Here is a 25,083-nt window from a genome sequence, read left to right on the forward strand (position 1 = left end):
ACTAAGTCGGAAAGAAAGGTAGGGGGAGTCGGAATGCTCATCCACCAGAGAGCCAAATGGGAAAGAGTAAATGCAAAATGTCAAGAGCATGTTTGGTTATCAGGTTCAATGAACGGAAAAAAAACTTCAGTAAAACTTCATTTGGGCCTAGTTGGTACATAATTCTGAACTTAACGTTACAGCGCAAACACCTAAGACGAACCACAAAAAGATAGACACGACACACACTGGCGCTGACTAACTTCTCTTTTTCCTTCGTTGTCGATGCATACATATACCTAGGCTATACAACCGCACAGGCGCAGAGAATACATTACTGACATCTGCCAACTTATCGTATGCGCTAACGTAGGAATTCAAATTTGCTATTTCCCAAATGTCCCATTAGGTGAGATGAATGCCCACATATAGGATTTAGATGGCTATACCGGCAACAATGGGAAGTGAATGCTAGACCTTTGTGAGCAACATAACCTCGTTATCGTGAACACAGGGCCTAAGTGTGAAATCAAGATCACGTGGAAAGGGGGAAACCGGCAATCGACCATTGATTACTACCTGATGACAGAAGGAATTCATGATAAGTTGAAAGAAATGGTCATTGATGAGGCAGGGCATAGCGGCATAGGGAGGGACCATAAAAACATCATTTTGAAAATGGGATATGCAGTTGGGAAAGAGAACAAGCAGCGCAAAATAGCCAGTCCGAATTTGAACGCTGAACAAATAGCAAAATATTGGAGGACGCTTAAGCTCCGCCTTCGAGAGTGCAACGCGATAGCGTTATCGCATCCCGTTCGCACCGCCCACTCATTTGGTCGGCATGCTCTTGAGTCACGCAAAGATGAAACGTGCGCCTGAGCAAGCGAAACGAACCAAAGAACTCGGTGTCTCGCAGGGAGAAACTACCTACGCAAGCCAAACGTCGTGATCGGCACGGACAGCCGGGCAGCGACGCGCCATGAAAGCGGACGCGATCATGGGGCTGACGCCTCAATGGGATCGCCCTCTATCTCGCATGGGAGCATCTTCGCAGGGGATGGTTTCCCATCAGACGCGCTACGGCGCAGCGATCACGTCAGAGGGGTCCCGCGTGGGACGCTGCACCTGAATCGCGCTGTGAGCGGAAACAGGAGCCGCGTCCCGCGGGCGAGTGCCGCGCCACTTGTAGGGGCATCGCCGTAGCGTGCGTCTATTTGTCGTACAAAAATCCCTCACGTGCCCTGATCCTAGGTGCCTAGGGACAGCATCGTTTAGCGATTTTTGAGAAGGCGCGATGCTGGCGCCGAACGACGCCGTGGCGTGTTCGTCCTCGGCGTGATCGTTCTCTGGACTGCGCGTTGTTTAACATTGCTCATGTGATTGTGCGTGCGTTGCTTGTGAGTTGGTTGTAGGTTCTGTGTTACTTGGCGGAAAGCCGTGAGTAGTGGCGGTGCGGCAGTGCGGCTTTGGCCTCGGTGAGCTCTGGCAGTACAGAATCTGCCTTGTCTGACCCGTGCTTTCCTGAGAACCTGGCGGTGGTGACAACTGAAATATCGAAGCGGCCTAGCGCCTCGGCAGCGAAGTTCTGCGAACGATGATATGTCGGCGCCGTGTCCGACTTTGCTTAACAGACATCGAAGGATGTGCTGCTCGCTTCAAGTCATGTAAATGCAACTGCGTCGTCCGCCCACTGTTCAGCGCTGAATGTGTGTTTGGTGTGCTGTGCTTGAAACGAGTGGTGTAGCCGTGCAGCGGGGGTGGCGGAGGAGCAGAGTGGCTTAGGGGCTCCGTTTGCGCATTCACAGACATGTGCTCCCGTCTTGGTCTCATTAGCGGCTGTCGCGGGATTGTGGTGTGCTAGCTCCCTACCTAGTATGAAGTTTACGACGCTAACACATAGCATGCTCACGTTTTTCCGTGCTATGTCATTTGCATGACGGCCGAGTTGAAAATGAGACATATGTGTGTGTTCTTTGCGTTTGTGTGTTGTAAATTACTTTCTATTGTGGAAGTTCTGGGAGTCTTATTACGCAAGGAGTGCGAACGTAAACATAAACACGTGTGTCTGAAATTTTGAATTACCCATAATTCCCTTTACGACTGATAAGCGGGCTACACGGCCTGTATGAATCAGGTACCGTATGTTGCGACGCTCTTCCGTGTGGTAGACTGATGCATGGTGCGCGTTTATTTCTGTACTGTTGTAAAAACCATTTGTTTATTCACTCAATACAATTGTGCGGCTTCTTCGCCGCAGTACATTTTAGTTACGCGGTGGAGCATACTAAATGTAGGAGGGGACCGCTATCAGCCAGCATAGCCAGCCAGCAGAGGGGGCCGCTATCAGCCAGTACCGCTATCAGCCAGCAATATAGGGGTGTCAGGAGCTCAGCATGGAATGTTTATTACGGAAAACCTGACTGCGCACAATCGAACGCTCCTAAGAGCTGCGAAAGATGGGCGCGTGTAAATAATTTCCGCTTTGCATGGCACCGCGCTGGAAGTGTTTCTAAGAAAGAGTGAGGGCGATCGCGCACACTTGATTAAGTCGCCTGCAGATCTGGATAAGATCGTTTTTCGAGCATAGGAGCGAAAGTAAGTTGTAGTTAAAATGATTATGTTGGGACACTCAAACAAAATGTGTTCGTCGAATCTTCACGATAATGCAAGCTCACAGAATGGTGGATTGATTAGATGCATACATATCAATTGCCAGTCAGTGAAAAATAAAAAGGATGAACTTGACATTTTTTTCAGCAGCCTAAACTTTCGTTTTCATTTCATAATGCTTTCTGAAACGTGGTACAGTGATTGTACGGTCCCCTGGTGTCCGCCAAAGTACGAGTGCTTTGCAAGATCAAGAATGGACTCGCGCGGTGGCGGGGTTAGCCTAATTGTGTGCGATTCGCTTAATGTCAACTGTGTTCAAGAAATTTCTTGTGTCAACGATGACTACAAGGTACTGTCTGTGTTACATGCGAGCACTGTTTATTCTGTTGTCTACAGACCACCGCGAGGTAGTCTCTAAGACTTCTTTCTCTTTTTTGAGAAATTATTAAAATACATTGTTGAATTACAGTATAAATTGATTTGTGGTGGCGATTTCAATATAAACATGCTGGTTGACTGCAATATCACACGTGATTTTGAATTGCTTTTAAAAACGTATGGGTGTTCCAATGTTATCAATACTCCTAACATAATTACCTGTGATACGTCCACATGCCTTGACTTGTTCATTACTAACTACGGATCAAACAGTGTTCAATGTGGCACTATTTCATACAGCTTGAGTGATCACATGCCTGTATTCCTCACTGTCAAACGGAAAGATAAAAGATCAACAGAACGAGTTTGCTTTTCGCAAATTATAACTGAAGAACGGCTAGAGTGTTTTCGCGATGACTTACGTCCCTAGTGTGGGACAGTGTTGTTGCTGCTACAAGTGCTGATCGCGCTTACGGTGCTTTTCTGGAAACGTTCATCTCTTATTATGTTAAACATTTTCCTTCCGTTCCTAAAGTGTCTGCTCCATCAAGGATACCTAAACCCTGTGTTACTATTCAATTATTTAAAAAGATGAAAGAAAAGGCTAGGTTTTTCAACAAATTCATCACATCTCGGGATCCTGATGATTTAAGAGTGTTTAAATCATTCCGAAATGGCTTAACTATGGAATTACGTTCTGCGAAAACAACATTTTATAAGCAATCCTTCGCATCTTGCAGCCATGACAGCAATAAGATATGGCATCGGCTTAATTCTTTCCTGAATAGAGTGCCCAATTCAGCGGCAGGGTTGCGTATAATTTTCGATGGAGCGAACATACCTGACGAGAAGTTGGCCGACTGTTTTATTAGTTATTTCACTAATCTACCTAAACGCAATGTGAATGAAAACGCCTGCCGTTTCATTACAACGAACTGTGTGCATTCAATTCTTTTGCGTCCCACAAACACTTCAGAAGTAATTTTACTGTTCTCCGCACTAAACAATAGCAATTCCTGCGATGCTGATAACATTAAAATCAAGCCTGTCAAATTTGTAATAGATATAATCGCTCCAGTACTAGCCCATATTTATAATATCAGCCTTTCTACCGGTGCGTTCCCGTATTAAATGCAGATGGCAAAAGAAGTTGTATTGTTCAAGAAAGGTGACAAAACTGCCTTACCTAATTATAGACCTGTGTCTATTCTCCCTATATTTTCGAAGTGCTTGGAAAAAATAATTTTTTGCAGAATATCAGACTTTCTGGACAAGCACAACTTGATAACTAAGCATCAGTACGCTTTCTGGAAAAATATGTCAACACAGCTAGCTTTGCTTGAACAGAAAGAACTAATTCGAAATAATTTTGAGGAACGTTTGCTAACATTGGGAGCATTTGTCGATTTTTTAAAAGCCTTCGATTCTATAAATCATGATCTCTTGCTTAGTAAGTTAAACCACTACGGTATACGAGGCAATGCACTTGACTTGATTAGGTCGTATCTTGGTCATAGAAAGCAGTTTGTACAAGTAAATAGCTTTAAATCTGAAGTTCGGTCGGTCAATGTAGGTGTACCCCAGGGCAGTATTTTAGGGCCCCTCCTCTTTAATATTGACACGTGTACTTATCTTTATCGGGCAACCACGTTTCGCCGCCTAACAAATGTAATCGCACAGCATGGGACGCGCCTACATGTATCCGAAGTTTCTGGAAAGTTATCGATGCTTCTATCCGCTGTCTGTTGTCGCCGAGACTTATGTTATCTGATTTCATCACCTGACGCGAATGGTGTAGAACTTTGTGGAAGGCACGCGGGTCCGAACGATTAGTCTGGAACATTCGACGACTGCTCTATAAAAGCCGACCCGCTTGACCCGCAGATCAGATTTCCGACGATCGCCGACTGTGTTCGCCGCTTTCGTTGTGCTATAAGTGTAGCCTGTTTTGTGGGCACAGGTTCGCCCAATAAAATCTAGTTTTGCCTTTCACAGTATTGCTACTGTGTTCTTAACGTCACCACCACGTGACAATATCTTTATTAACGATTTAGTTAAAATTGATATTGATACGCGTTACGTAATCTATGCTGATGACACTACGTTATTCTTTTCATCTAACCGCCCTGCCGAATTGATTATAAGAGCTAATGCAGTTTTGAATAAACTATACACATGGTCATTTGACAGCGGTTTGACTATCAATTCGCAAAAGACTAAGGCGGTGTTATTTCGCGCTAAGAACACGCAAATTGAACTTGTACACTCGGTAAAATCGCTAGGTGTATTTTTTTATCATACTATGACGTGGCAGAGCCATATATATTTTCTTGCTAGTAACCTTTCACAAATCACTGGAATATATTGTTCCTTTAACTATCTTCCTCGCTATATTAAGTGCTTGTTATACAATTCAGTTTTTCTCAGCCATTTAAATTAGTGTTGTTCTGCCTGGGCTACCACTTCTGACACAAATATCAACACGCTGTACATACTGCAAAAAAGGCTCTTCGCGCTATTTGCAATAAACCATACGATTTCTCTCCAGCTTATTTATTTCATAAGCTTAACACACCGAAAGTACAGGCCCTTTTAAAGTATCGTTTAGTGCTTGCTATAAATATGAACAGAAAAAGAACATAAACTACATTACTTTTAAGGCTAAATTAAAACTACACGAAACTCCATACAGCACAAGAAAGCCAGAGTACTGGCACGTACCAAAATCGCGCACAAACTATGGATCACAAATGGTGTGCTCCAGGCTACCTCAGTTATTAAACGATCTTATTGTTAATAAAATTGATATTGCACCTTGTTCTCCTCCTGATATTCTTGATTTTTTCTCTCATATGTGAGTTGTACAGTGCCTGTGTGCTTTTGAAGTGCAGTGAGATTTTGTGTTTTTGCTTGCTTGCTCACATCTTGCTTTTGTTGTATTTTCTTCCTCACCTGATTTGCGATGCGTATGCATGATATGTTGTAGTGCTTGAATATGTAAGTACTTGGGAAAACTGTATTTCCGCTCTGCTGCTCCCTTATTTTTCTTTTGTATCAAGGGTATTTGGGGCTGGTCAAGCTGCTACGAGCAGCATTTTTCCCCACTTTGCCCCCGCAAAGCTGTATTTAGTTTTTGTGGAAATAAAGCATACATACATACATACATACATACATACATACATACATACATACATACATACATACATACATACATACATACATACATACATACATACATACATACATACATACATACATACGTACATACGTACATATATACGTACATACATACATAGTATGACCACTTAGGCGACTTGAGAGGCGGCGGGTGCGCGAGTGTATAATTAAAGAGCTCTTATTATGTCCAGTGACAGTGGCCCCTTTTCACTTCTTGTATGCTTCATCGCAGTACATTTCTTAGGCTTCACCGCGAAATATTAGTGTATTGCGAGAAAGATAATCGTAAAAAGCCTCATTATGCAACGTTTCTTTTGTAGCTTGCTACACCGCAATACAGGGGTGTAAATAAGCATCGTGCAGTAAAGCATACTAAGAGTGGAAAGGGCACATAGGTTTACACTGTGCTCATTATTTTCAATTGTGACATAATTTGCAAATGCATCTGTGCTCGTGGTAAGCTTCATTGACAACTCTTTGTACATTACAAATTCATATTGCAGGGAAGCTTACTAAAGCACACTCGCCATTATGGTACGTGTTATTGACCTTCAATGCAGGAGCACAATGCGGATTCTTGCCCTTGCTCTTGGCTGGACTGCACATGCTCTTTGAGGATTGATTCATTGTTCATAAGTGCACTGGTACTTTACTCTAAACTGGACGGCTCAAGTTGATATGGAAGCACAATTTTTATTAAGGGGACAAGATGTTGCCGAGATGGTTGCACCACAGCTCTTTTTTTTCTTTCAGGCAACTTTTCTACTTGAAGCTTCCATTACAGTGTTTCGAGCCTCTTTGAACCAGTACATAGCGTATATAAAAATTGGACACTGATTGGGAACATCACCTAAGTTCATGCCTATCTATAGTAAAAAGATGTAGCACGACCAGACAAAATAAAAGAAGGGGGTGGGCTGCAGCAATACTAAGTGTTAAATGGTGCTTTATCCTTTCCCTTGAGTTTTCTGTTTTCGTGCTTTTTATGGATCCTCCGCGCTAACCGCGCGAGTGCCGAACTTGAGCATACTGGTTTCAAGTCTCATGGTTGTTACTAACAGAACAGTGTGATAAACGAACAAGCGCTTGAAGGCATCCGTTCACCTTGCTTGCCTCATGGTTCTGCTTCATAAGCACCGTGAGCATCGAGGCCAACTAGGAAGGGAGGTTTGTTGCAATTGCTTCTGAACTGTATTGCCACCAAACCAACAGTGCTCTCAATGACAGCTTTTGGACAGTAGAATGCTTGCACCCAGCAAAGTCGTGAGAAGGAAGCATTCAGGAGGGCAAAGTTGGCTTTTGAAACTGGCAACATTACTGAAGGGGCTTTGCCCATCTGCCCTCTTTATGTATACACAAAGATGATTTCCTCTTTAAGAGGGATTGTTTCAGAGGTCGTTACATGGCAACAGTGTTGGGTGTTTAGTAGCTTGTCTTTGCCCACTGTTAATAATCTGTTCCTTCTCCAGTGCCCCTGTGAAGTGCCTACTTTTTGGACATAATGTGCTCTCCATGCATGCATGCATTTTTAGCTTGTAAAGACGTCTATTACCCCTTGCCTCAAGCTGATCCTTGCTGATGTCACCCAAGAAGGCATATGGCAATGTACACTTGCAAAACACGGTTAATACCAGTGAAACCAAATTAATGGAGCTGCTGTTCTTTTTTTGTCCGCTCCATCCTGTTTAGTTACAATAAGCAATGTCCGAACAGAAGGCATATGTAGTTGGTCGTGCATAGCCTGCGCACTAGGACTTGTTGGCATGTTATGACCCTAGCACAGTGTTTATATATAAAAACCTTCTGATATGTTGATGACTTCCTTCTCTTTATCATACTTTGCCTGATGGCGCCAGCAAGTGGGTCAACCAGATGTTCAACAGGCTTCCCACTAGTTTTCCCAGGGTCTCCTTTACCAGGGTTCGGCTCATAGATTTCTGTTTTCTTGACCTTGCACTGCACTTCAACCATGGGCACACTTGCTAAACCTATAGCATGCGATCAAAAAAGTGCTATACATCATGTTGCTCCAAATTCGTGACATATGCTACAAGGCCTTGAGGAACACCCTCATTATTTACGCCCTCATCATTCTGTACGAAGCTTCGCATGATGAGTGCAATGATTAACATTTCTGGTTTTTCAGTGTTATTCCTGTCTAATTTGCTGAAAGCTATGCCGAGTGTTTCAAATGCAAAAGACTGCTGCTGGACAAGAAGTGCATAAAACAAGGGTCACTATAACCACATATCTCACACAAAATGAAAGAAGGGCAATGAGTGTACAGGCGGCTTACTTCATATCCAACAAGCTTGGTTCACCCTCTGCAAGTGGGTCAACTCAACTTGCCCCAAAGACATGGCCTGTGACAAACTATGTGCCAGATGCTATGTCCCCTACAACGCTGAAGATGTGTACAAGATCCTGACACCCTGCAGCAGCTTCTACATTGGGCAAACAGGTCACTATAAAAACGACTGTCTTTACTAACATGCTAATAACATGAAAACAGGCAGAAATTTGGCTATTCATTGGCCCCAACTGCAGGTGCAAGCTACTCTTCCACCAGGTGTGTGTTCACAAGAAATGGAGCTATACAAATGCAGATAAGAACAATGATCTTTGAAAGTAGTAGAGTTGCACTATATTCTGCACAAGCAGTGCTACCTGCACCGCTGGTACCTTATAGCCACAATTTATGGCTTCACCACCATGCAAAGGCACTATTCTTGAATCAATTTCTATTTATTATATTTATGGTGGCCATATATTGCAAATGTCATATGTGTCATGCCACCAGCAGTCGGTAGCAATGCCACCAGCAGTCGGTAGCAATTTTTCAGGCTTGGGTGACAGAGGCAAAACAGCAAAATGCTACAATCACACTCAAATGTAAAACAGCCTTGGAAACAAAAACCGACGTCACATTGTACAGAATGAAAGGGCAAGACTCCATCTAAGAACAGTCTATGGCACCACATACTTGACATGGTGTAAAAAACGTTGACATGCTCTACCCATAAAGAAAAAGCAACAAACACAGAAAACACGCCATAAAACGCAATGTGCAGAGTCTGAAACCAAGAAAAAACAACCGGAAGAAGGTTTCGCTATGTCTTTCAACGATTAAAATTGTCAAACTGTCTCATCACTTCTTAATGAACCTGCACAGCTGAAAAGGAAGGAAGGAAGGCCCAATAACAGGGCTGCAGAAAATGTCACCGAATAAATATACTTTGCTTATCAACGATACTTGTGGTTTAGTTGTGGTCTGTGTATAAACTAATTGTGTATAAACTTTTCTTGCTTAGAATGGTTTAGCGGATAGGGGAAAAATGACCATAAGAGCACCACAAAAAGCCACTGCTTTCTTACTCTTATTCTTTTTCTCTGTACTACTATTCATGAGTATTTAAGTGCCTTAATAGCACTGCTAACATCCTACTGCAAAACAAAATTGGGCAAGTTGCGGCATAAAGAAAATTGCAGTTTCACTCGTAATGTGTGAAACTTTAGCTTCTTACTGCTGAATTCGTTTTGGTTTTCTCAAATCTCTATTTGGGCAGCCCATTGCTTGGTCTCGCGCTTAATCAAAGAATGAATCAATGAAATGAACGCTTCACGTACACTTGGTTTTATCAGAAAATCACTTCCCACTTTCCCCGCTAACATACGAAAACTGGCATATGAAACTTTTGTCCGCAGTAGGCTTTAATATGCATCCGCGATCTGGAGTCCTCATCAGTCCTGCATAATTAACATGCTTGTATCCGTCCAGAACCGTGCAGCACGCTTCATATCGTCGACATACGACCTTCATTCCAGCGTAAGCTCCATTAAACTATCACTTGGCCTCACTTCCTTAGCTCTCAGACGAAAAGTTGCGCGCCTGTGTTTATTCCATAAGTTATATTTCAATTTCCCCTGTCTGCGTGGTTCCCTTATATCTCCTCCCATCCGTACATCGCGCCGCCTATTCAATTAAAATAGCGTCCAACGACTTCATGGCTCCACTAATGCTTTTAACAAGTCCTTCTTTCCGACCGCAATTCAAGAAGGGAACCTGCTGCCCGATTCACTAAATAATGAGCATCACGCGACAAGGTTTAAGGCGATTTGTTAAATCATTTGGGTTGACATGTTTCTTTTTGCTCCAATTTGTGTTCATGAAATTTTATCCCTTTTCCTGTATTGAGTTTTTTTCCCCTGTAACCATTGTGTATTCGCCCTGCTGCCCTAACAATTCCCCTACGTGTGTGGCGCTTGAGGCATCAAGGCAATATTGGCAAGCACCGTTTTAACTATCGCGTTCTTTGCTTGTTTTTATGTCCCTGTGTTGCTTTGTTATATATTTTTTACCTTTGTTCTTATTATCTACCTTGTATACGCTCCCCCCTTATGTAATACCTCGACAGGGGCTTTAAGGGACAATAAATGATGATGATGATAAATGATATTGCAGTAGGGTGCCGACAAGCAACTGTGTCCGTTAATTTGCTAACTAAAGAGAGCGATTTACTCTTGCCTTACACCTATGACATGACGGTGAACGGCGTTAGTTGCAAGGTCCTACGTGACAGAAGAGCAACGTTTGATATCGTCAACCCATCGTTTGGTAAGCCCGAAGACTTCACCGGATGGTGTATATGGGTGCATCAGGCACTAGAGCCCGACACGAAGTGCTTGCCGGTAGCCAAAGTTGAAATGACGCGCGCCTTCGGCAAATTTCAAAGTGAAGCCGCTGTTTCATACAACCTGCCTCAGGAAATCCCTTATATATTTTTAGGCAAAACGCTTCACTGCTGTGCTTGGACAATCTTGTTGCCATCGTTGCCTACCTGTTCCCGCCTCCAGTTGTTCAAGAAGCGTCATCCTCTTGAACGCCTTCCCAAATGGGTAGCTTTGGCCGAGCTGTAACATTCGTGGTGCTGGTCACATTCTACTCTGCAATCTGCAGATGAGATTGCCCCGTTTCCCGTGATATCTCCTCTATTTTGCCACCCCCTGATTGGCTGCTTAGCGCTCAAAAAGTGCGTCGCTGAAAGAATAAACGTGGCGCTGCGCGGGTCGTCTGTTCCTTGGGCCCGTCGTCCCGTCACCCTCGGCGTCTAGCTGTCGAATACGTAACAAGGCGTCGGTACTAGCTTACTTAAAAGCATGGCGCTCAGGGCAGCGACCTCCCGCTAAGATGTGGTCACGGAGTCGCAGCTTCACCATGTTTCGATGATGCAGCGCCGTCCAGGAGAGCATTGCTACGATGCGGCACAGCGAAGATCGCCGTTGAGGCAGAGGAGGGTGGCTGGAAAGTGGCCGGTCAGGATCAGTGCGTAAATATGGAACTCTAAGTTGCTGCTAGTCATATATATATATAGTATTACGATATCATCGAGTGATGCTCAAGGGACGAGCCAACGCGAGAACGACGACGAAGTGGGTCTGTGCCCTTGGCGCGAGTGAATGTCGGCCTGGCGCTCTGGCTCCAGTCTAGTGTAAATAGCCTGTAAATAGCCTCTTTCGTCTGTGTCTTTCTACACGTATCAACATGTATATAGTATGCAAATTTTAAATCATTATTTTATATATATGAGCCCTGCTGTGGAAAGGGCTTTAACCCATGACTGCAATAATTTACATAACTGGTCTCATCGATCTGAGGTGTATCACTAGTTTTAAAGGCTAGTTCAATATATACAGTCTCCCAGCTATCATGCACTAAGATGTAGAAATATGCCATTGCGATGTACCTGGACAGAACCAAAGTAATGTTGTCTGCCGTGGCTTGGAGATACTTAGATTGTTTGCACTCCGTCTAAATTACGTAATTATTCTTAATGAATGAATCTACTTCCTGAATAAGTTAGATGCAAAGTGTGAAAAATGAAGTTGTAGAGGTACATGAATAGCTCGCGATTCAGCTTTCATACGTACGTGCTACATAAGCGTTTTTGCGAGCGTGAAAGTAGCCCGCGAATACACGCAAAGTGCTGCGAGTGGTCAGTTGCGCGGCAGTTTTACGTGCATTCGCGGGCTTCTTTCACGCTCGAAAAAACACTTTTAAACACCTTTCTGAAACAGGTATATGACAGTAACAAGGTGATCAAGCACTGCTTCAAACTGTAGATTTCAGGACACTCGTTATACGCCTCTTAGCAGAAGAAATGAAGTGAACGTATGAAAAATGTGGGCATAGCGGGTTACAGTGTTGAGGGGTGGGGAAGGAGAGAGGGGCGTACAGTGGTCAGCATTAGCGAGTGTCGTGGGTGATGCCATGCTTGCTATTCCGAGCCCCGTCCGGAATTTTCCGGAATGGGCACAGCCCTCTCCCCCTCCCTCCCTCCCTCTCACACACACACCTAGACTTTCATTACCAGAGTTTTTTCACCGACATCATTTGAGGTGCCTTTAACCTTGCCTCAACCTTCTCACTTAAAATTTTATTGCGACTAATAGCTTACTGCATCATTGTTGGCGCGGACGCGCGCGGCGTTTAATTCATGCTTTCGCTTTATTTCTGCAAATGCTGACAAGCGCATGAGCAGCACTAGTGGCGGCTGCTTGTCCGTATTTTGTCAATTAAACATTGTTTAAATTACCGTTGTAAACACCATGCACATATGCGATATATTTAAATATATACACAGGGCAAAGGTTACTATATTTTGTAAAGAGAGGGAGGTAGCGAATTGAAATTTATGAGGTAGCGAATTGAAATTTATTTTGAAAGGTATGGATGGCCTATGCATAAAGAATGAATATGTTGCTGTATATTCACCTCGTTTCAAATTGCTTTGCGTGCTGTTTTGACCCTGATAATAACCTGCACACTTCAATGACTCCTTAGGCAAATTTTTTTTATCAACGGTGTATTAAGTACACGTGAATCATAAGTGTCTCATAATTGGTTCTCTTTCGAGTAAGCAAAGCTAACGACTCAAGAAAAACAATACTCTTCTAATAATTTACAACGTTTATTAGGGACGGAAACATCGTCATTTGCACGCAGAGGTCATAAATGCATACAGTGGTCATAAATGCATACAATGCATCATGCACTCAGATTTAAAATATAGCAATTGCGTTACTCGAAAAAAACCTAGCGCATATTTTCCCGCTACATTGGAGTAGCTGCCAGTACTTTTTTGATTACTGAGATTTAATCAGTGAATTGTAATGAATTATGTAACTCGAGACGTACTATCCTCATTACCAAAGTGTCAGTGAGGCATTTGTAGGCACAGCCGAGGGACATCTAATTGTGGCGTTTCCAGTGACGTGCTAATTGCCTACAATTTCTTCCGACTGATAAGCGAACCCTGCGAAATATAAAACATACCACGTGACTGCGCTCCCAGTCGCATAGTAGAGCACAGCCCTCGAACAAGCTCCCTATGAGTTAGCCGGAAGAAAATAAACGAAAATAAATAAATACATTGTGATCGAGCTAGTTTCTTATCTGCCGCGCCCCGGCTGAAGTAACGCGTCGCGTTTGGTGTTGGAAACAAGCTGTTGCCTTAGCGCAGATAACGAGTACGGATAATTCCTTTTTCTTTTCCAGAAACCTTATCCCAACAAAAACATATTCACAATGTCAGTGCAAAGGTTCGTCCCAGTCTTTCTCTAATGAACAGAAGGAAAACAGGATCCTTGTCTGGGAAGCTGCAACTGGAAACAACAGGAAGGTCACAAATATATATATTTGTGGCCTTCCTTTTCTTACCTTCCTCTGATATATATATCAGTCATGGAAGTGTGGCGGTGGACCAGACGCATCCACTATCATCAAAAATTACGAAATACTGAGACAACCCGCAGCTTCAGAAAGAGTGGAGGAGGACTACATCTCTGAGTCCTAGCCTACGCATGGATGTTCTAGGATTTATGGCCTCAAATCCTTATCCAAGCGTGCGGGACGTGGCCGCCCAGGTAGCAATTTCCAAGTAATCAGTTTGGTGGATTCCAAATCAGTCGGCCTTTCATCCGTACCACCTTAACCTGCACCAATGCTTGGAAGATAGGGACCTTCAGAGTTGTCTAGATTTCTCGAAATAAGTCCCCACAAGAACCGATGAGTCACCGCACTCATTGAGCAACATCATATGCACAGATGAAGCCAATATTCGCCGAAACGGTCAGGTAGATTTGCATAATGCACACTGTTGGAGTGATTACAATCAACACTGGGTAAAGCACACACGGCACCGGTACCAGTGGCCCTTCAATGTGTGGTTAGGAATTTACGCCGGTATTATAATCGGTCCCATCATCTTCAATCACACACTCACTGAACAGCGTTACGTGGACGAAACCCTTTAAATAGTGGTGAATGAATTTCTCAGCGAAGTCCCTCTGTCACGTCTTCCACTTTTGTGGTATCAGCAAGGTGGGGCGCCAGCACACAGCAGCAGCCAAAACTGGCTGGATTCGACTTTCCATGTGCAATAGATTGGAAGGCATCATCATCAGCCTGGTTACGTCCACTGCAGGGCAAAGGCCTCTCCCATACTTCTCCAACTACCCCGGCCATGTACTAATACTGGCCATGTTTTCCCTGCAAACTTCTTAATCTCACCCGCCCACCTAACTTTCTGCCGCCCCCTGCTACGCTTCCCTTCCCTTGGAATCCAGTCCGTAACCCTCAATGACCATCGGCAATCTTCCCTCCTCATTATATATCCTGCCCATGCTCATTTCTTTTTCTTGATTTCAACTAACATGTCATTAACTCGCGTTTGTTCCCTCACCCAATCTGCTATTTTCTTATCCCTTAACGTTACACCCAACGTTCTTCTTTCCATAGCTCGTTGCGTCGTCCTCAATTTGAGTAGAACCCTTTTCGTAAGCCTCCAGGTTTCTACACCGTACGTGAGTACTGGTAAGACACAGCTGTTATACACTTTTCTCTTGAGGGATAATGGCAACCTGCTGTTCATGATCTGAGAATGCCTGCCAAACGCACCCCAGCCCATTCTTATTCTTCTGATTATTTCAGTCTCATGATCCGGATCCGCGGTCACTACCTGTCCTAAGTAGATGTATCCCCTTACCACTTCCAGTGCCTCGCTACCTATTGTAAATTGTTGTTCTCTTCCGAGACTGTTACACATTACTTTAGTTTTCTGCAGATTAATTTTTAGGCCCACGCTTCTGCTTTACCTCTCCAGGTCAGTGAGCATGCAATTTGTCCCCTGAGTTACTAAGCAAGGCAATATCATCAACGAATCGCACGTTACTAAGGTATTCTCCATTAACTCTTATCACCAATTCTTCCCAATCCAGGTTTCCGAATATTTCCTGTAAACACGCTGTGAATAGCATTGGAGAGATCATATCGCCCTGCCTGATGCCTTTCTTTATTGGGATTTTGTTGCATTCTTTATGAAGGACTGCGGTGGCTGTGGAGCCGCTATATATATCTTTCGGTATTTTTACATAGGGCTTGTCTACACCCTCATTCCGTAATGCCTCCATGAGTGCTGAGGTTTCGACTGAATCAAACGCTTTCTCGTAATCAATGAAAGCTATATATAAAGGTTGGTTATATTCCGCACATCTTTTTATCACCTGATTGATAGTGTGAATATGGTCTATTGTTGAGTAGCCTTTATAAAATCCTGCCTCGTCCTTTGGTTGACAGAAGTCTAAGGTTTTCCTGATTCTATTTGCGAGTACTTTAGTAAATACGTTGTAGACAGCGAACAGTAAGCTGATCGGTCTATAATTTTTCAAGTCTTTAGCGTCCTCTTTCTTATGGACTAGGGTTATGTTAGCGTTCTTCCAAGATTCCGGTACGCACGACGTCATGAGGCTTTGCGTATACAGTGTGGCCAGTTTTTGCTAGAACAATCTGCCCACCATCCTTCAACAAAACGGCTGTTACCTGATCCTCCCCAGCTGCCTTCTCCCTTTGCATAGCCCCCAAGGCTTTCTTTACTTCTTCCCGCGCTACCTGTGGCATTTCAAATTCCTGTAGTCTATTCTCTCTTTCAACGCGTAATACATCTCACTCCAAATCGAGAGCGGCACTCGTCTCCCGGTGGTTCGGTGGATCCGGTTCTCCAGGCGGCGTTGGCGCCTATAAAGCCCCGAGAAACGATTGTCACTCAAACGGCCCAATACAAAGACAGCACTCGACGGTCGTCCGAGAGGTCCAACCAGCGACCGCGCTGGCCACCCGCTTCAAGTTTGCTGCGCGCGGTGACCTCCAGGGGAAAGGAAATACGGCGTCGGGCTGTCTCGGATTGCTGTCTTGGATTGGAAGGCACGGGCCTGTAAAATGGCCGGCCGAAATCGAGTGTAGACACTCGATTTCTTTCTTTCGGTTTTTGTGAAAGATCGCGCTTGCATGATCGGCACGGACGACAGATTAGCTCAAGGCTAGGATAACAGATGTCTGCCGCAGAATTGGAGCGCAGGTCATTACGAAAGCCACAGAAGATGTGATAAAGGGGACTTATCATCATTATCAGCCTGGTGACGCCTACTGCAGGGCAAAGGCCTCTCCCATACTTCTCCAACTACCTCGGTCATGTGCTAATTGTGGCCATGTTCTCCCTGCAGACTACTTAATCTCATTCGCTGTTGTGCCCGTACAACCAGCCCGGATTCTGAATCTACAAGATGCAGAAATTATTCTGCGAACACCCTTTGGACAAACCCGGGGCTGCGCCAAAAGGCACAGCTCCCTAACGCTCCCTTGACAAGTCAAGATGCTGCTCTACCAGGCAACGGCGTCCTGTGGAGGAGCATCGGCGAGCGACATGTCCAAACGTGCAACATAGTGCTAGACAGCCCGGCGCCGTATTTCCTTTCCCCTGGAGGTCAACGCGCGCAGCAAACTTGAAGCGGGTGGCCAGCGCGGTCGCTGGTTGGACCTCTCGGACGACCGTCGAGTGCTGTCTTTGTATTGGGCCGTTTGAGTGACAATCGTTTCTCGGGGCTTTATAGGCGCCAACGCCGCCTGGAGAACCGGATCCACCGAACCACCGTGAGCCGAGTGCCGCTCTCGATTTGGAGTGAGATGTATGACGCGTTGCAGTCTCGCCGGACGTCGCTGTGCGGGAACAGTCGCATTTGCTGCTAGTTCTGGGCCCCCGTGCCGATCCTATCTTGTGCTGTATAATGACCTGTATATAGTGTATAAAGTCGCTTTGTTATTCTCACCGACGCCTGACTCGGAGTCTTCGCTACCGACTAGAGCTGGCAACGCTCTGTTACGAAACGGGTGACGAGCGCTACGGGACCACCTGAAAGTCGCAACACCGCCCACCTAACTTTCTGCCGCCCCCTGCTACGCTTCCCTTCCCTTGGAATCCAGTCCGTGACCCTTAATGACCATCGGTTATTTTCGTCCCTCATTACATGTCCTGCCCATGCCCATTTTTTTTTCTTAATTTCAACTAAGATGTCATTTACTCGCGTTTGTTCCCGCATCCAATCTGCTCTTTTCTTATCCCTTAACGTTACACCCATCATTCTTCTTTCCATAGCTCGTTGCGTCGTCCTCAATTTAAATAGAGCCCTTTTCGTAAGCCTCCAGGTTTCTGCCCCGTACGTGAGTAAAGGGGACTCAGTACTGCGTAATTGCAGGATACCTATTCGGACACGTCATCCGGGTAGCAGCTATATAGCGTTCAACGGCGCTTACGAGTTCTTAGATAATAAGGGCACAGTGAAAGCTGGTGGTTTTAAATGGGTAAGCATTTATATCTTTCAATAGGTGAAGCGCTAATACTGACGGCACACTTGGAAGGAACAAAGGCAGGACAAGGCGGAACTTGCCTTGACCTGTCTTTGTTCCTTCCTAGTGTGCCGTCACTATTGGCGCTTCATCTGTTGAAAGCTATGCACCAACTAGCCCCACGTCTTTACAGCATTTATATCCCTACCAAACAGAAAAACCGTCCCACCGTCCGTCCCGTAAGAGGATCGCTTACGGGACGGACGGACGGGACGAGGTGAGCCGATGATGGTGGCTCAGTCTTGCGTGCGCAAGGGTGAAAATTGGGGAGAAAGCGCGCCGCCTTCCGTCGCGTGCGTTACATCAGGGGAGTGGATTGAGGAGAGGGCTGTGGTCGGTGAATCTGTCGTTGCGCAACATCTATTTTTTCCCTTGTTTGACGCATCATATTGTAACGAGGTGGTGACGTTGAAAAACACAGTAGCAATACTGTGAAAGACAAAACTAACTTCTATTGGGCGAACCTGTGCCACACAAAAACAGGCTACACTTATAGCACAACAACAGCGGCGAACACGGTCGGCGATCGTCGAAAATCTAATCAGCGGGTCAAGCGCGTCGGCTTTTATGCAGCAGTCGTCGAATGTTCCAGACTAATCGCTGGGACACGCGTGCCTTCCACAAAGTTCTACACCGTTCGCGCCAGGCGATGAAATCAGATAACACAAGGTTCGGCGACAACAGGCAGCGGATAGAAGCATCGACAACATTCCATAAACTTCCGATACATGCAGGCGCGTCCTGCGCTGTGCGATAACATTTGTTAGGCGGTAAAACGTGTCGCCTGATAAAGATAAGTACACTTGTCAATATATTGCGACTTTTTCTAAGGTACGTAGATTTATTGTAGAATTATAAGTATATTTAAATATCTTGTTGCGAGGTTTTGTGTATGTGCGCAGTGAACTTTGTTTCCAGTAACATTTTCTGCCTTTTATCAAACTGTATCTTCACATTTGTATATTCCATTGTAGCTTCGCATTTCTACTGTGCGAGGGCGAGTCAAATGAAAGTGAGCCAACCCACCCCGCGCAATAATAGTTCGGCTCATTGTTTGCGAGGCATGAGCATAGCACATAGGCATCTCATTTACAAAAGTCAGATGCAGGGGTGAGGATAAATGTTCAATAATGCTCTCATACTCTGGGTTGAATATGGTTGCGTGACATAATGGACACTCCAAAGGAAGAACAGCATGGTGTGGTGGGGTTTTTGACAGATGACGATGTTTCCCAAAAAGACATTAATCGCCGTATGGCCGCCGTGTGCATTGTACATAGAACTTCATTGGCCGCTGTGAAGCGTTGGGGCAAACGGTTCAAAGGACGACGTCATGGTTGCATAGTCGATCCGTGGCCGGGCCAAAGCTACTGCGCAATCACCCCCAATACAATTGCAAAAGCTGATTAGACAAGAACGGAGGATAAGCATCTATGAATTGGCAGGGCGTGTGAATATCAGTCACGGTTCGGTTCACACCATAATTCATGAACATCTCGGTTATCGGCACTTGTGTGCGCAATGGATGTCCAAGATTTTGAACTATCGCCAGAAGACTGAGAAGATAGGCGCTACCTTGACTCATCTAATGCGGTATCGCGATGAGGGTGACGACTTTTTGTCTGTAAATGTGACCGGGGACGAATCATGCTGCCGCTATTACTAGCCTGAAATACTACGGCAAAGCTTACACTGGAAACATTTGAATTCACCACCCCCAAGGAAAGCAAACCCGTACAAAAAAAATTATTGAGAAGGCATTAAAATATTGTTGGTCAATGTTGAGTTTTTTATTGAGGAATTATTGAGTATGTTGGAGAATTGTTGGGCTGAGTGTTGAGCACTCTTGAATATTGGCCACTGAAATCGACTTGAAACACCATTGGGTACCTCAACGTTGAATAATCGTTAAGTTACCATTAAAAGTCCATTGTGCTTCGACGGCCCGTTGTGTTTGTTTTGTTGAATGGCTGTTGAGTTATCATTGATTCTGCGTTGAACTAACGTTGTGGTAGTTCTGTTGACCTGCTGTTGAGTTATTATTGCCACAGAATTGAAAAGCATATTGTTGCACACTTGAGATGCCATTGAGATTTCAGAAGTCGCCATTGAAATATGATTGACGTTTCGTTGAGCTAGTGTATTTTTATTCATATATTGAAATTGCTTGGCTGTTGACACTTGCATGCCCCGGTGCCTGCTCGTAACTTTCCCAAACACAAACAAAATCAAAGGAGAGACTGGTCAACTTGAAGTACCTTTATTTACACTAAAGATGCGTGCACGTGAAACATTATTACAGTACATAAGGCACCACTACATCGAACCTGGAGACATAGGCTAGTACCTACAGCACTCTAGCAGTGTAAATACATCTGAAAAAACCTATACATATGAATCCAATCAAAACGATCATGGTGCTCTTCACTTTCGACTTAAGTTTATGACTAGAAGGCAAAGCGACTCAAAAGCCAGGCCTTAAGCATACCCTTGTAACAACCAACTTTGAACACATGAACACTTGGAGCTGCTTGCATGTGAATACGCAAAAGACATCTGAATATGTTACATTAAAATGTTGCGCACACTAACACATCACAGGAAGAGCTACGGCTGACTGTGAGAAGGCAAAATAACGAACTTGAAACAAATGACTTCACATAAATATATACAACCTTTAGCACACGTCTTTCACCACGATTAAAATTTAATGAAGTACCAAAGTAGACTTGCCTGAGCTTTGTCTTCGAGATATATATATTTTCATGTTGCCCAATTATTTTATAAAATAACATCACTCAACTTAGCTATTATTTGACGAGACATAATTTAGAAAGTTGTCGGGCATCATGAACACCTGAATCGTGTTTCTGACAAGCCAGGATTGCTTTCTTCAGAAATAAACTTGTAAAGCTTTGGTGTAATGAAAGCAGCTTATCTCCCTGGCACAAGTCAAGAACAAACAGTACACCATTTGATTATGTTAATGTGGGGTACAGAAGAGTTCCTTAGTGGCATTTCCTCAATTTAGTGAGCTCATTTTCAGGTAATCTTTCTGGACCTGCACAAAGCTAATTAAAGCACTTTTTGGGGCCTTTTTTCCTACACCCAGCAACTAAGTGCTACCTCAGTCAATAAAGAGATAAGGAAAGGCTAATACCTTGAACGATAAGAGAAAAATAATTATTTAGCACAGAAAATTGGTAGTAAAACATGGCTAACACAATTCCAAACAGCCAAATAAATGGTCACCTGCACTTTCAGTATCAAGCACCCCAGAAATAGTCATAAAGTATGAGAAAAAGGTTCCAATGACTCGACAGCCAGATTGCTGAGACAGTGAAAAACGCCAATAAATGCATATACCAAACACCAATTACCTCAATTTCGCAGATAAAATGTTATTAAAATAGCACCAGAATTTTGCTGCATAAAATACATAAAGGTTGCATAAAAATTGGGACAAAGCAGTAATTGAAAGACAGAGGGAGCTACAGCACCCATGTTGAAAAAGATTACAAGGAAAATGATATATATGCATATTTAAGTTTACAATTTTCGCTCCAACATATAGAAAAAGAACGCATGCACTTAGAGCATAAAAAGGTTCACGTGCCTGGAGAACGCAGCGCAGTACAAAGAAGCGTCATGAGAACCGAAAAGTAGATCTTACTACGAATGCTTGCAACCTACAATCAGGCATGTGCCATGTCATGCCTTGAATGGATGAAATTCATAAATCTTACACACAAAGGAAGTTACCATCACTCTTATTGGCTTCCTCAGGGGACTCCTTGAAATTGAACTAGAAAAATGTACTCAGTGTCAAAAACATTGAGAAGATAAGACCCTATAGCGTTCTTCCTGAAATAAACAGCGCAAATAACTTCATGTATCAATTCTATGGACACTTCGCCAATTCGGTGTACATTTATATTTCACAACCACCCAAACAGAGACGAGAAGGATGAATTAAGGTAGGAACACACATGAACGCTGACTCAAGTAGAAGTTTATTCGTGAAGACGAAGATTTTAAACACACTGGCCAACTTCACAAAGAAAAAGCCATGGATGCGCAGCATACACAGCCCGGCACAACAAAAAAGGACATAAATACGTCCTGTAGAATAAACATGTGCGTCAAAAACTAACAAACACATGAAAACTGAAAGGTTTCTCCTGTAAGTGATATTAACAAGAAGTACTGCAGCAACTCTTTCCCACTAATGGTCGCAGAAATCTTGCTTATGAATATTTCTTCGTGATCAATAAATAATGCTTCCATAAGTCCTCTTGTGTTCTGGTCTTTGTGATGAAACAATCGTTCTTTCTGCTCTATACCGCAACACCAGAGGAGTTCCAGAAGCAATATTTATTGATCACAAACGAAACAATTGCATAACCAAGTTATCTGTTGCCCTTAGTGGGAAAAAGTTGTTCTCAAAAGAGTATTTCCCGTTGGGTAGTATCACTTATCGGACAAATCTTTCGCTTTTTCAATAGATTTGACCGATAGTTCTCGTTTTTCACGCACGTTTGTTCTACATGACATGGCTTCATATTTTTTTCTTGTCGCACGTGGCTGTTTCTGCCACGCATGCACGGATTTTTACCTTTGCCAAGTTGACCAGTGTGTTTAATACCTTTGTCATCAAAAGCAAACTTTTAGTAGAGCTTGCGCTCGTGTGTGCTCCTACCTATTTCGTCGTCCGCCTCTGTTCGTGCTGCTGTTTACAGTACCCACGTATCACTTGGTTAGGCTGGTAAACATTCTCACAAACAAAAGCAAATGCCTCCCCTCAACAGGTAGCCCATCCTTTACTACTAAACGCCAGAGCAAATCGAAAGTAAGCCTTCACAGCGTCCATGCGGCAGCTAGTACACCACAGAGCAACACAAAAGATAGTTGAAAATTCCACTTGATGGAGAGTGGCAACAGAGATGCGAGCTTGCTAGTGAATCAGCCACATATCAACGGGTGTCTCTTGCACGACGCCAGGGTGCTTTTGGCGTAGAACACTTTAGCATCTGGGAATTTACTGCATACGTAACCTGTGAGAAGGGAATGTGGACAGAAAATGATATTGCGCGGATTAAGAATCTGCCACACACTGCACATAACTACGCACGAAATAGAACTACACACTATACTGGCAAGTAAAAATTTGCGACTCTTTACGAGTGCCGTCGAGAAAAGGAAGGAATGGGTTGCTACGGTAAATGTTAGCTAAAAAACGCACAGGGATGTTTCACAGTGGGGAAAATATTCCCGGCTCTCTCGCAGAACCAAAGACCACGCGACAGTGCATAGCCCATACCAAACAGATATCGAATCTTTGGGCAGAAGTCCAGTAGAAGGAATGACCTAAACATACGCCGAGAGCGATGCGAGCGTGAGCGTGCCTGTACGGGTGAGAACATGTACCGCTTCATTGAAGCTAGCCGCTCCGGCGTGGCTCCGATCATCCCGCGCGATTTGTGTGCAGAACGTCGCGTACACGCCCTTGCGCGTTTTGCGCGGCAGCGTCCGCGCAGTGAGCTAGCTTCATGCACGCGTCATTCTTCACCGCGCAAACGGTGCTCGAGTGCGACGCTTAGCTCGAGGCGACAACGCGCCGATTGGCGCTCCTTTCGCTTCTGGAAACAACGCACATTCGGATCGGTCAAACTCAAAGAGGCAGCAGAGAACGGTGGCATGTTTCGGTTATCGCTTATTAAAATTGTACAGTACGCTTTCAACGGCAACCCGCCGCGCTAGATAAAGATGCTTACTGCGGTAGTTTTGGCGGTGATAGACTGTGTTCTTTGACCACGTCACCACACCTCCGTTCATTTGCGCTGTGTATCCGTGTGCAGTCACCGCGCGGAAGCTGTGACTAATCGGTTGGCCGTTCTCCGCAAATCCCAGAGAGGCGAAATATATTTCGCGGTGCGCCGCATCATTAGCCGCAACCTAAATCGAGGCGCGCTAACCGCTACGGCACAAAAGGTAATCACACTAACCGTATGGTATACGATGAGCAGCTACGGAAAAAAAAAATTCTGATGTTCCACGTGCCAAACCAACGATCTGATTATGAGGCACGTCGTAGTTGGGGACTCCGTATTAATTTTGACTTCCTCGAAATTTTTACTTGCATACAATGCACAATGCATGAGCGTTTTCGCATTCCGCTCCTTTGGAATGCGGCCGCTGCAGGGGTCGTATCCACGACCTCGAGCCCCAAATTGCCACGGCGGCCGCCATAGCTACGAAATGCGTAAGCGTGAAGTGCAACACTGCCTTCCGGTACAAGTGTGGTACAAGCGTAGCACAGCTGCACACCTGCTGCACAATTATTTGTCGCGGTTCTCCTAAACTCGTAGTGCCCGCCTAAATACCTTGAAAGGCAGTGCGCCTCTCACGTATCGGAACGCGATAACAAGCGCTTAGACGGCCCACGTGAGCCCCCATGAAAGATGACGTGGCCACTGTAGAAAATTATCACTGCGCAGAGAAGCCGATCCTTATGTTCCAATTGTGTTCTCTCATACAAATGAAGGAAACGTTATTAGACAGGAACAAATGAAGCAATGCAATTTTACGCACATGGGGCGCCGCTGCCTCTTCGCCTACCATTGTTTCAAACAAGTGACGGCGGCAGCGAGAGTTAGTATCGCGCGCATTTGCTCCGGGGCATGCGGTTTGCTTCAAGAAAGTGAACGGTGTGCTTAACATGTCACGCTCGTCAATGTCAAAATAGAAAAGAAGGCTACGTGCCCAAGAAAACGAGATTACTTACCTATCTTCAGAAGTGCGGCTGCGACTGTTTCGGGGTGCCTTCTCTCCAAGAGGCATCATGGCCTCTGCCGCGCAACTCATCAAAACCGTCAGGCTCGCACATCAGTAGAAGACTAGTTGTTGGGTGAGCCAACCACTTCACCGGGTAAACGTCCCACTTATCGTCGTTAAAGCATTTCACTAAAATGTGCGTCATGATGTCCGAAAAGAAAATACTTTCATCAAGAAGCACGAGGCGTGAACCACCGCACAACTGCAACCGAATAACTGAGTCTGAGAGCCGTTCACAGCTTCACATGGCTTCACTATCGTATTCAGTTATGAAAACCTTTCAAACACAAAATAACGGCACTTAAGAACCACTAATTGATTAGCAATAATTTTTCATCAACTAACCTTCATAAATTTTTAAGAAC

At 44.5% G+C, this 25,083-nt stretch overlaps 1 protein-coding gene and 1 long non-coding RNA gene across 2 annotated transcripts in view; one reads left to right on the top strand and one right to left on the bottom strand.

Annotated features, from left to right (window-relative positions):
* The window catches only part of LOC129381473 (adhesion G protein-coupled receptor B2-like), a 495,955-nt gene that overhangs the window by 359,989 nt on the left and 110,883 nt on the right, over positions 1–25,083 (top strand). The window lies entirely within an intron of this gene.
* LOC129381558 (uncharacterized) lies at positions 20,129–24,939 on the bottom strand. The gene is made up of 2 exons (XR_008609723.1): positions 24,669–24,939; positions 20,129–22,938 (listed from the first exon to the last, which is right to left on the bottom strand). It is a non-coding gene; the product is annotated as an uncharacterized lncRNA (long non-coding RNA).

Source organism: Dermacentor andersoni, chromosome 11 (genome assembly GCF_023375885.2).
Source record: "Dermacentor andersoni chromosome 11, qqDerAnde1_hic_scaffold, whole genome shotgun sequence".
NCBI classification, from domain to species: Eukaryota; Metazoa; Arthropoda; class Arachnida; order Ixodida; family Ixodidae; genus Dermacentor; species Dermacentor andersoni.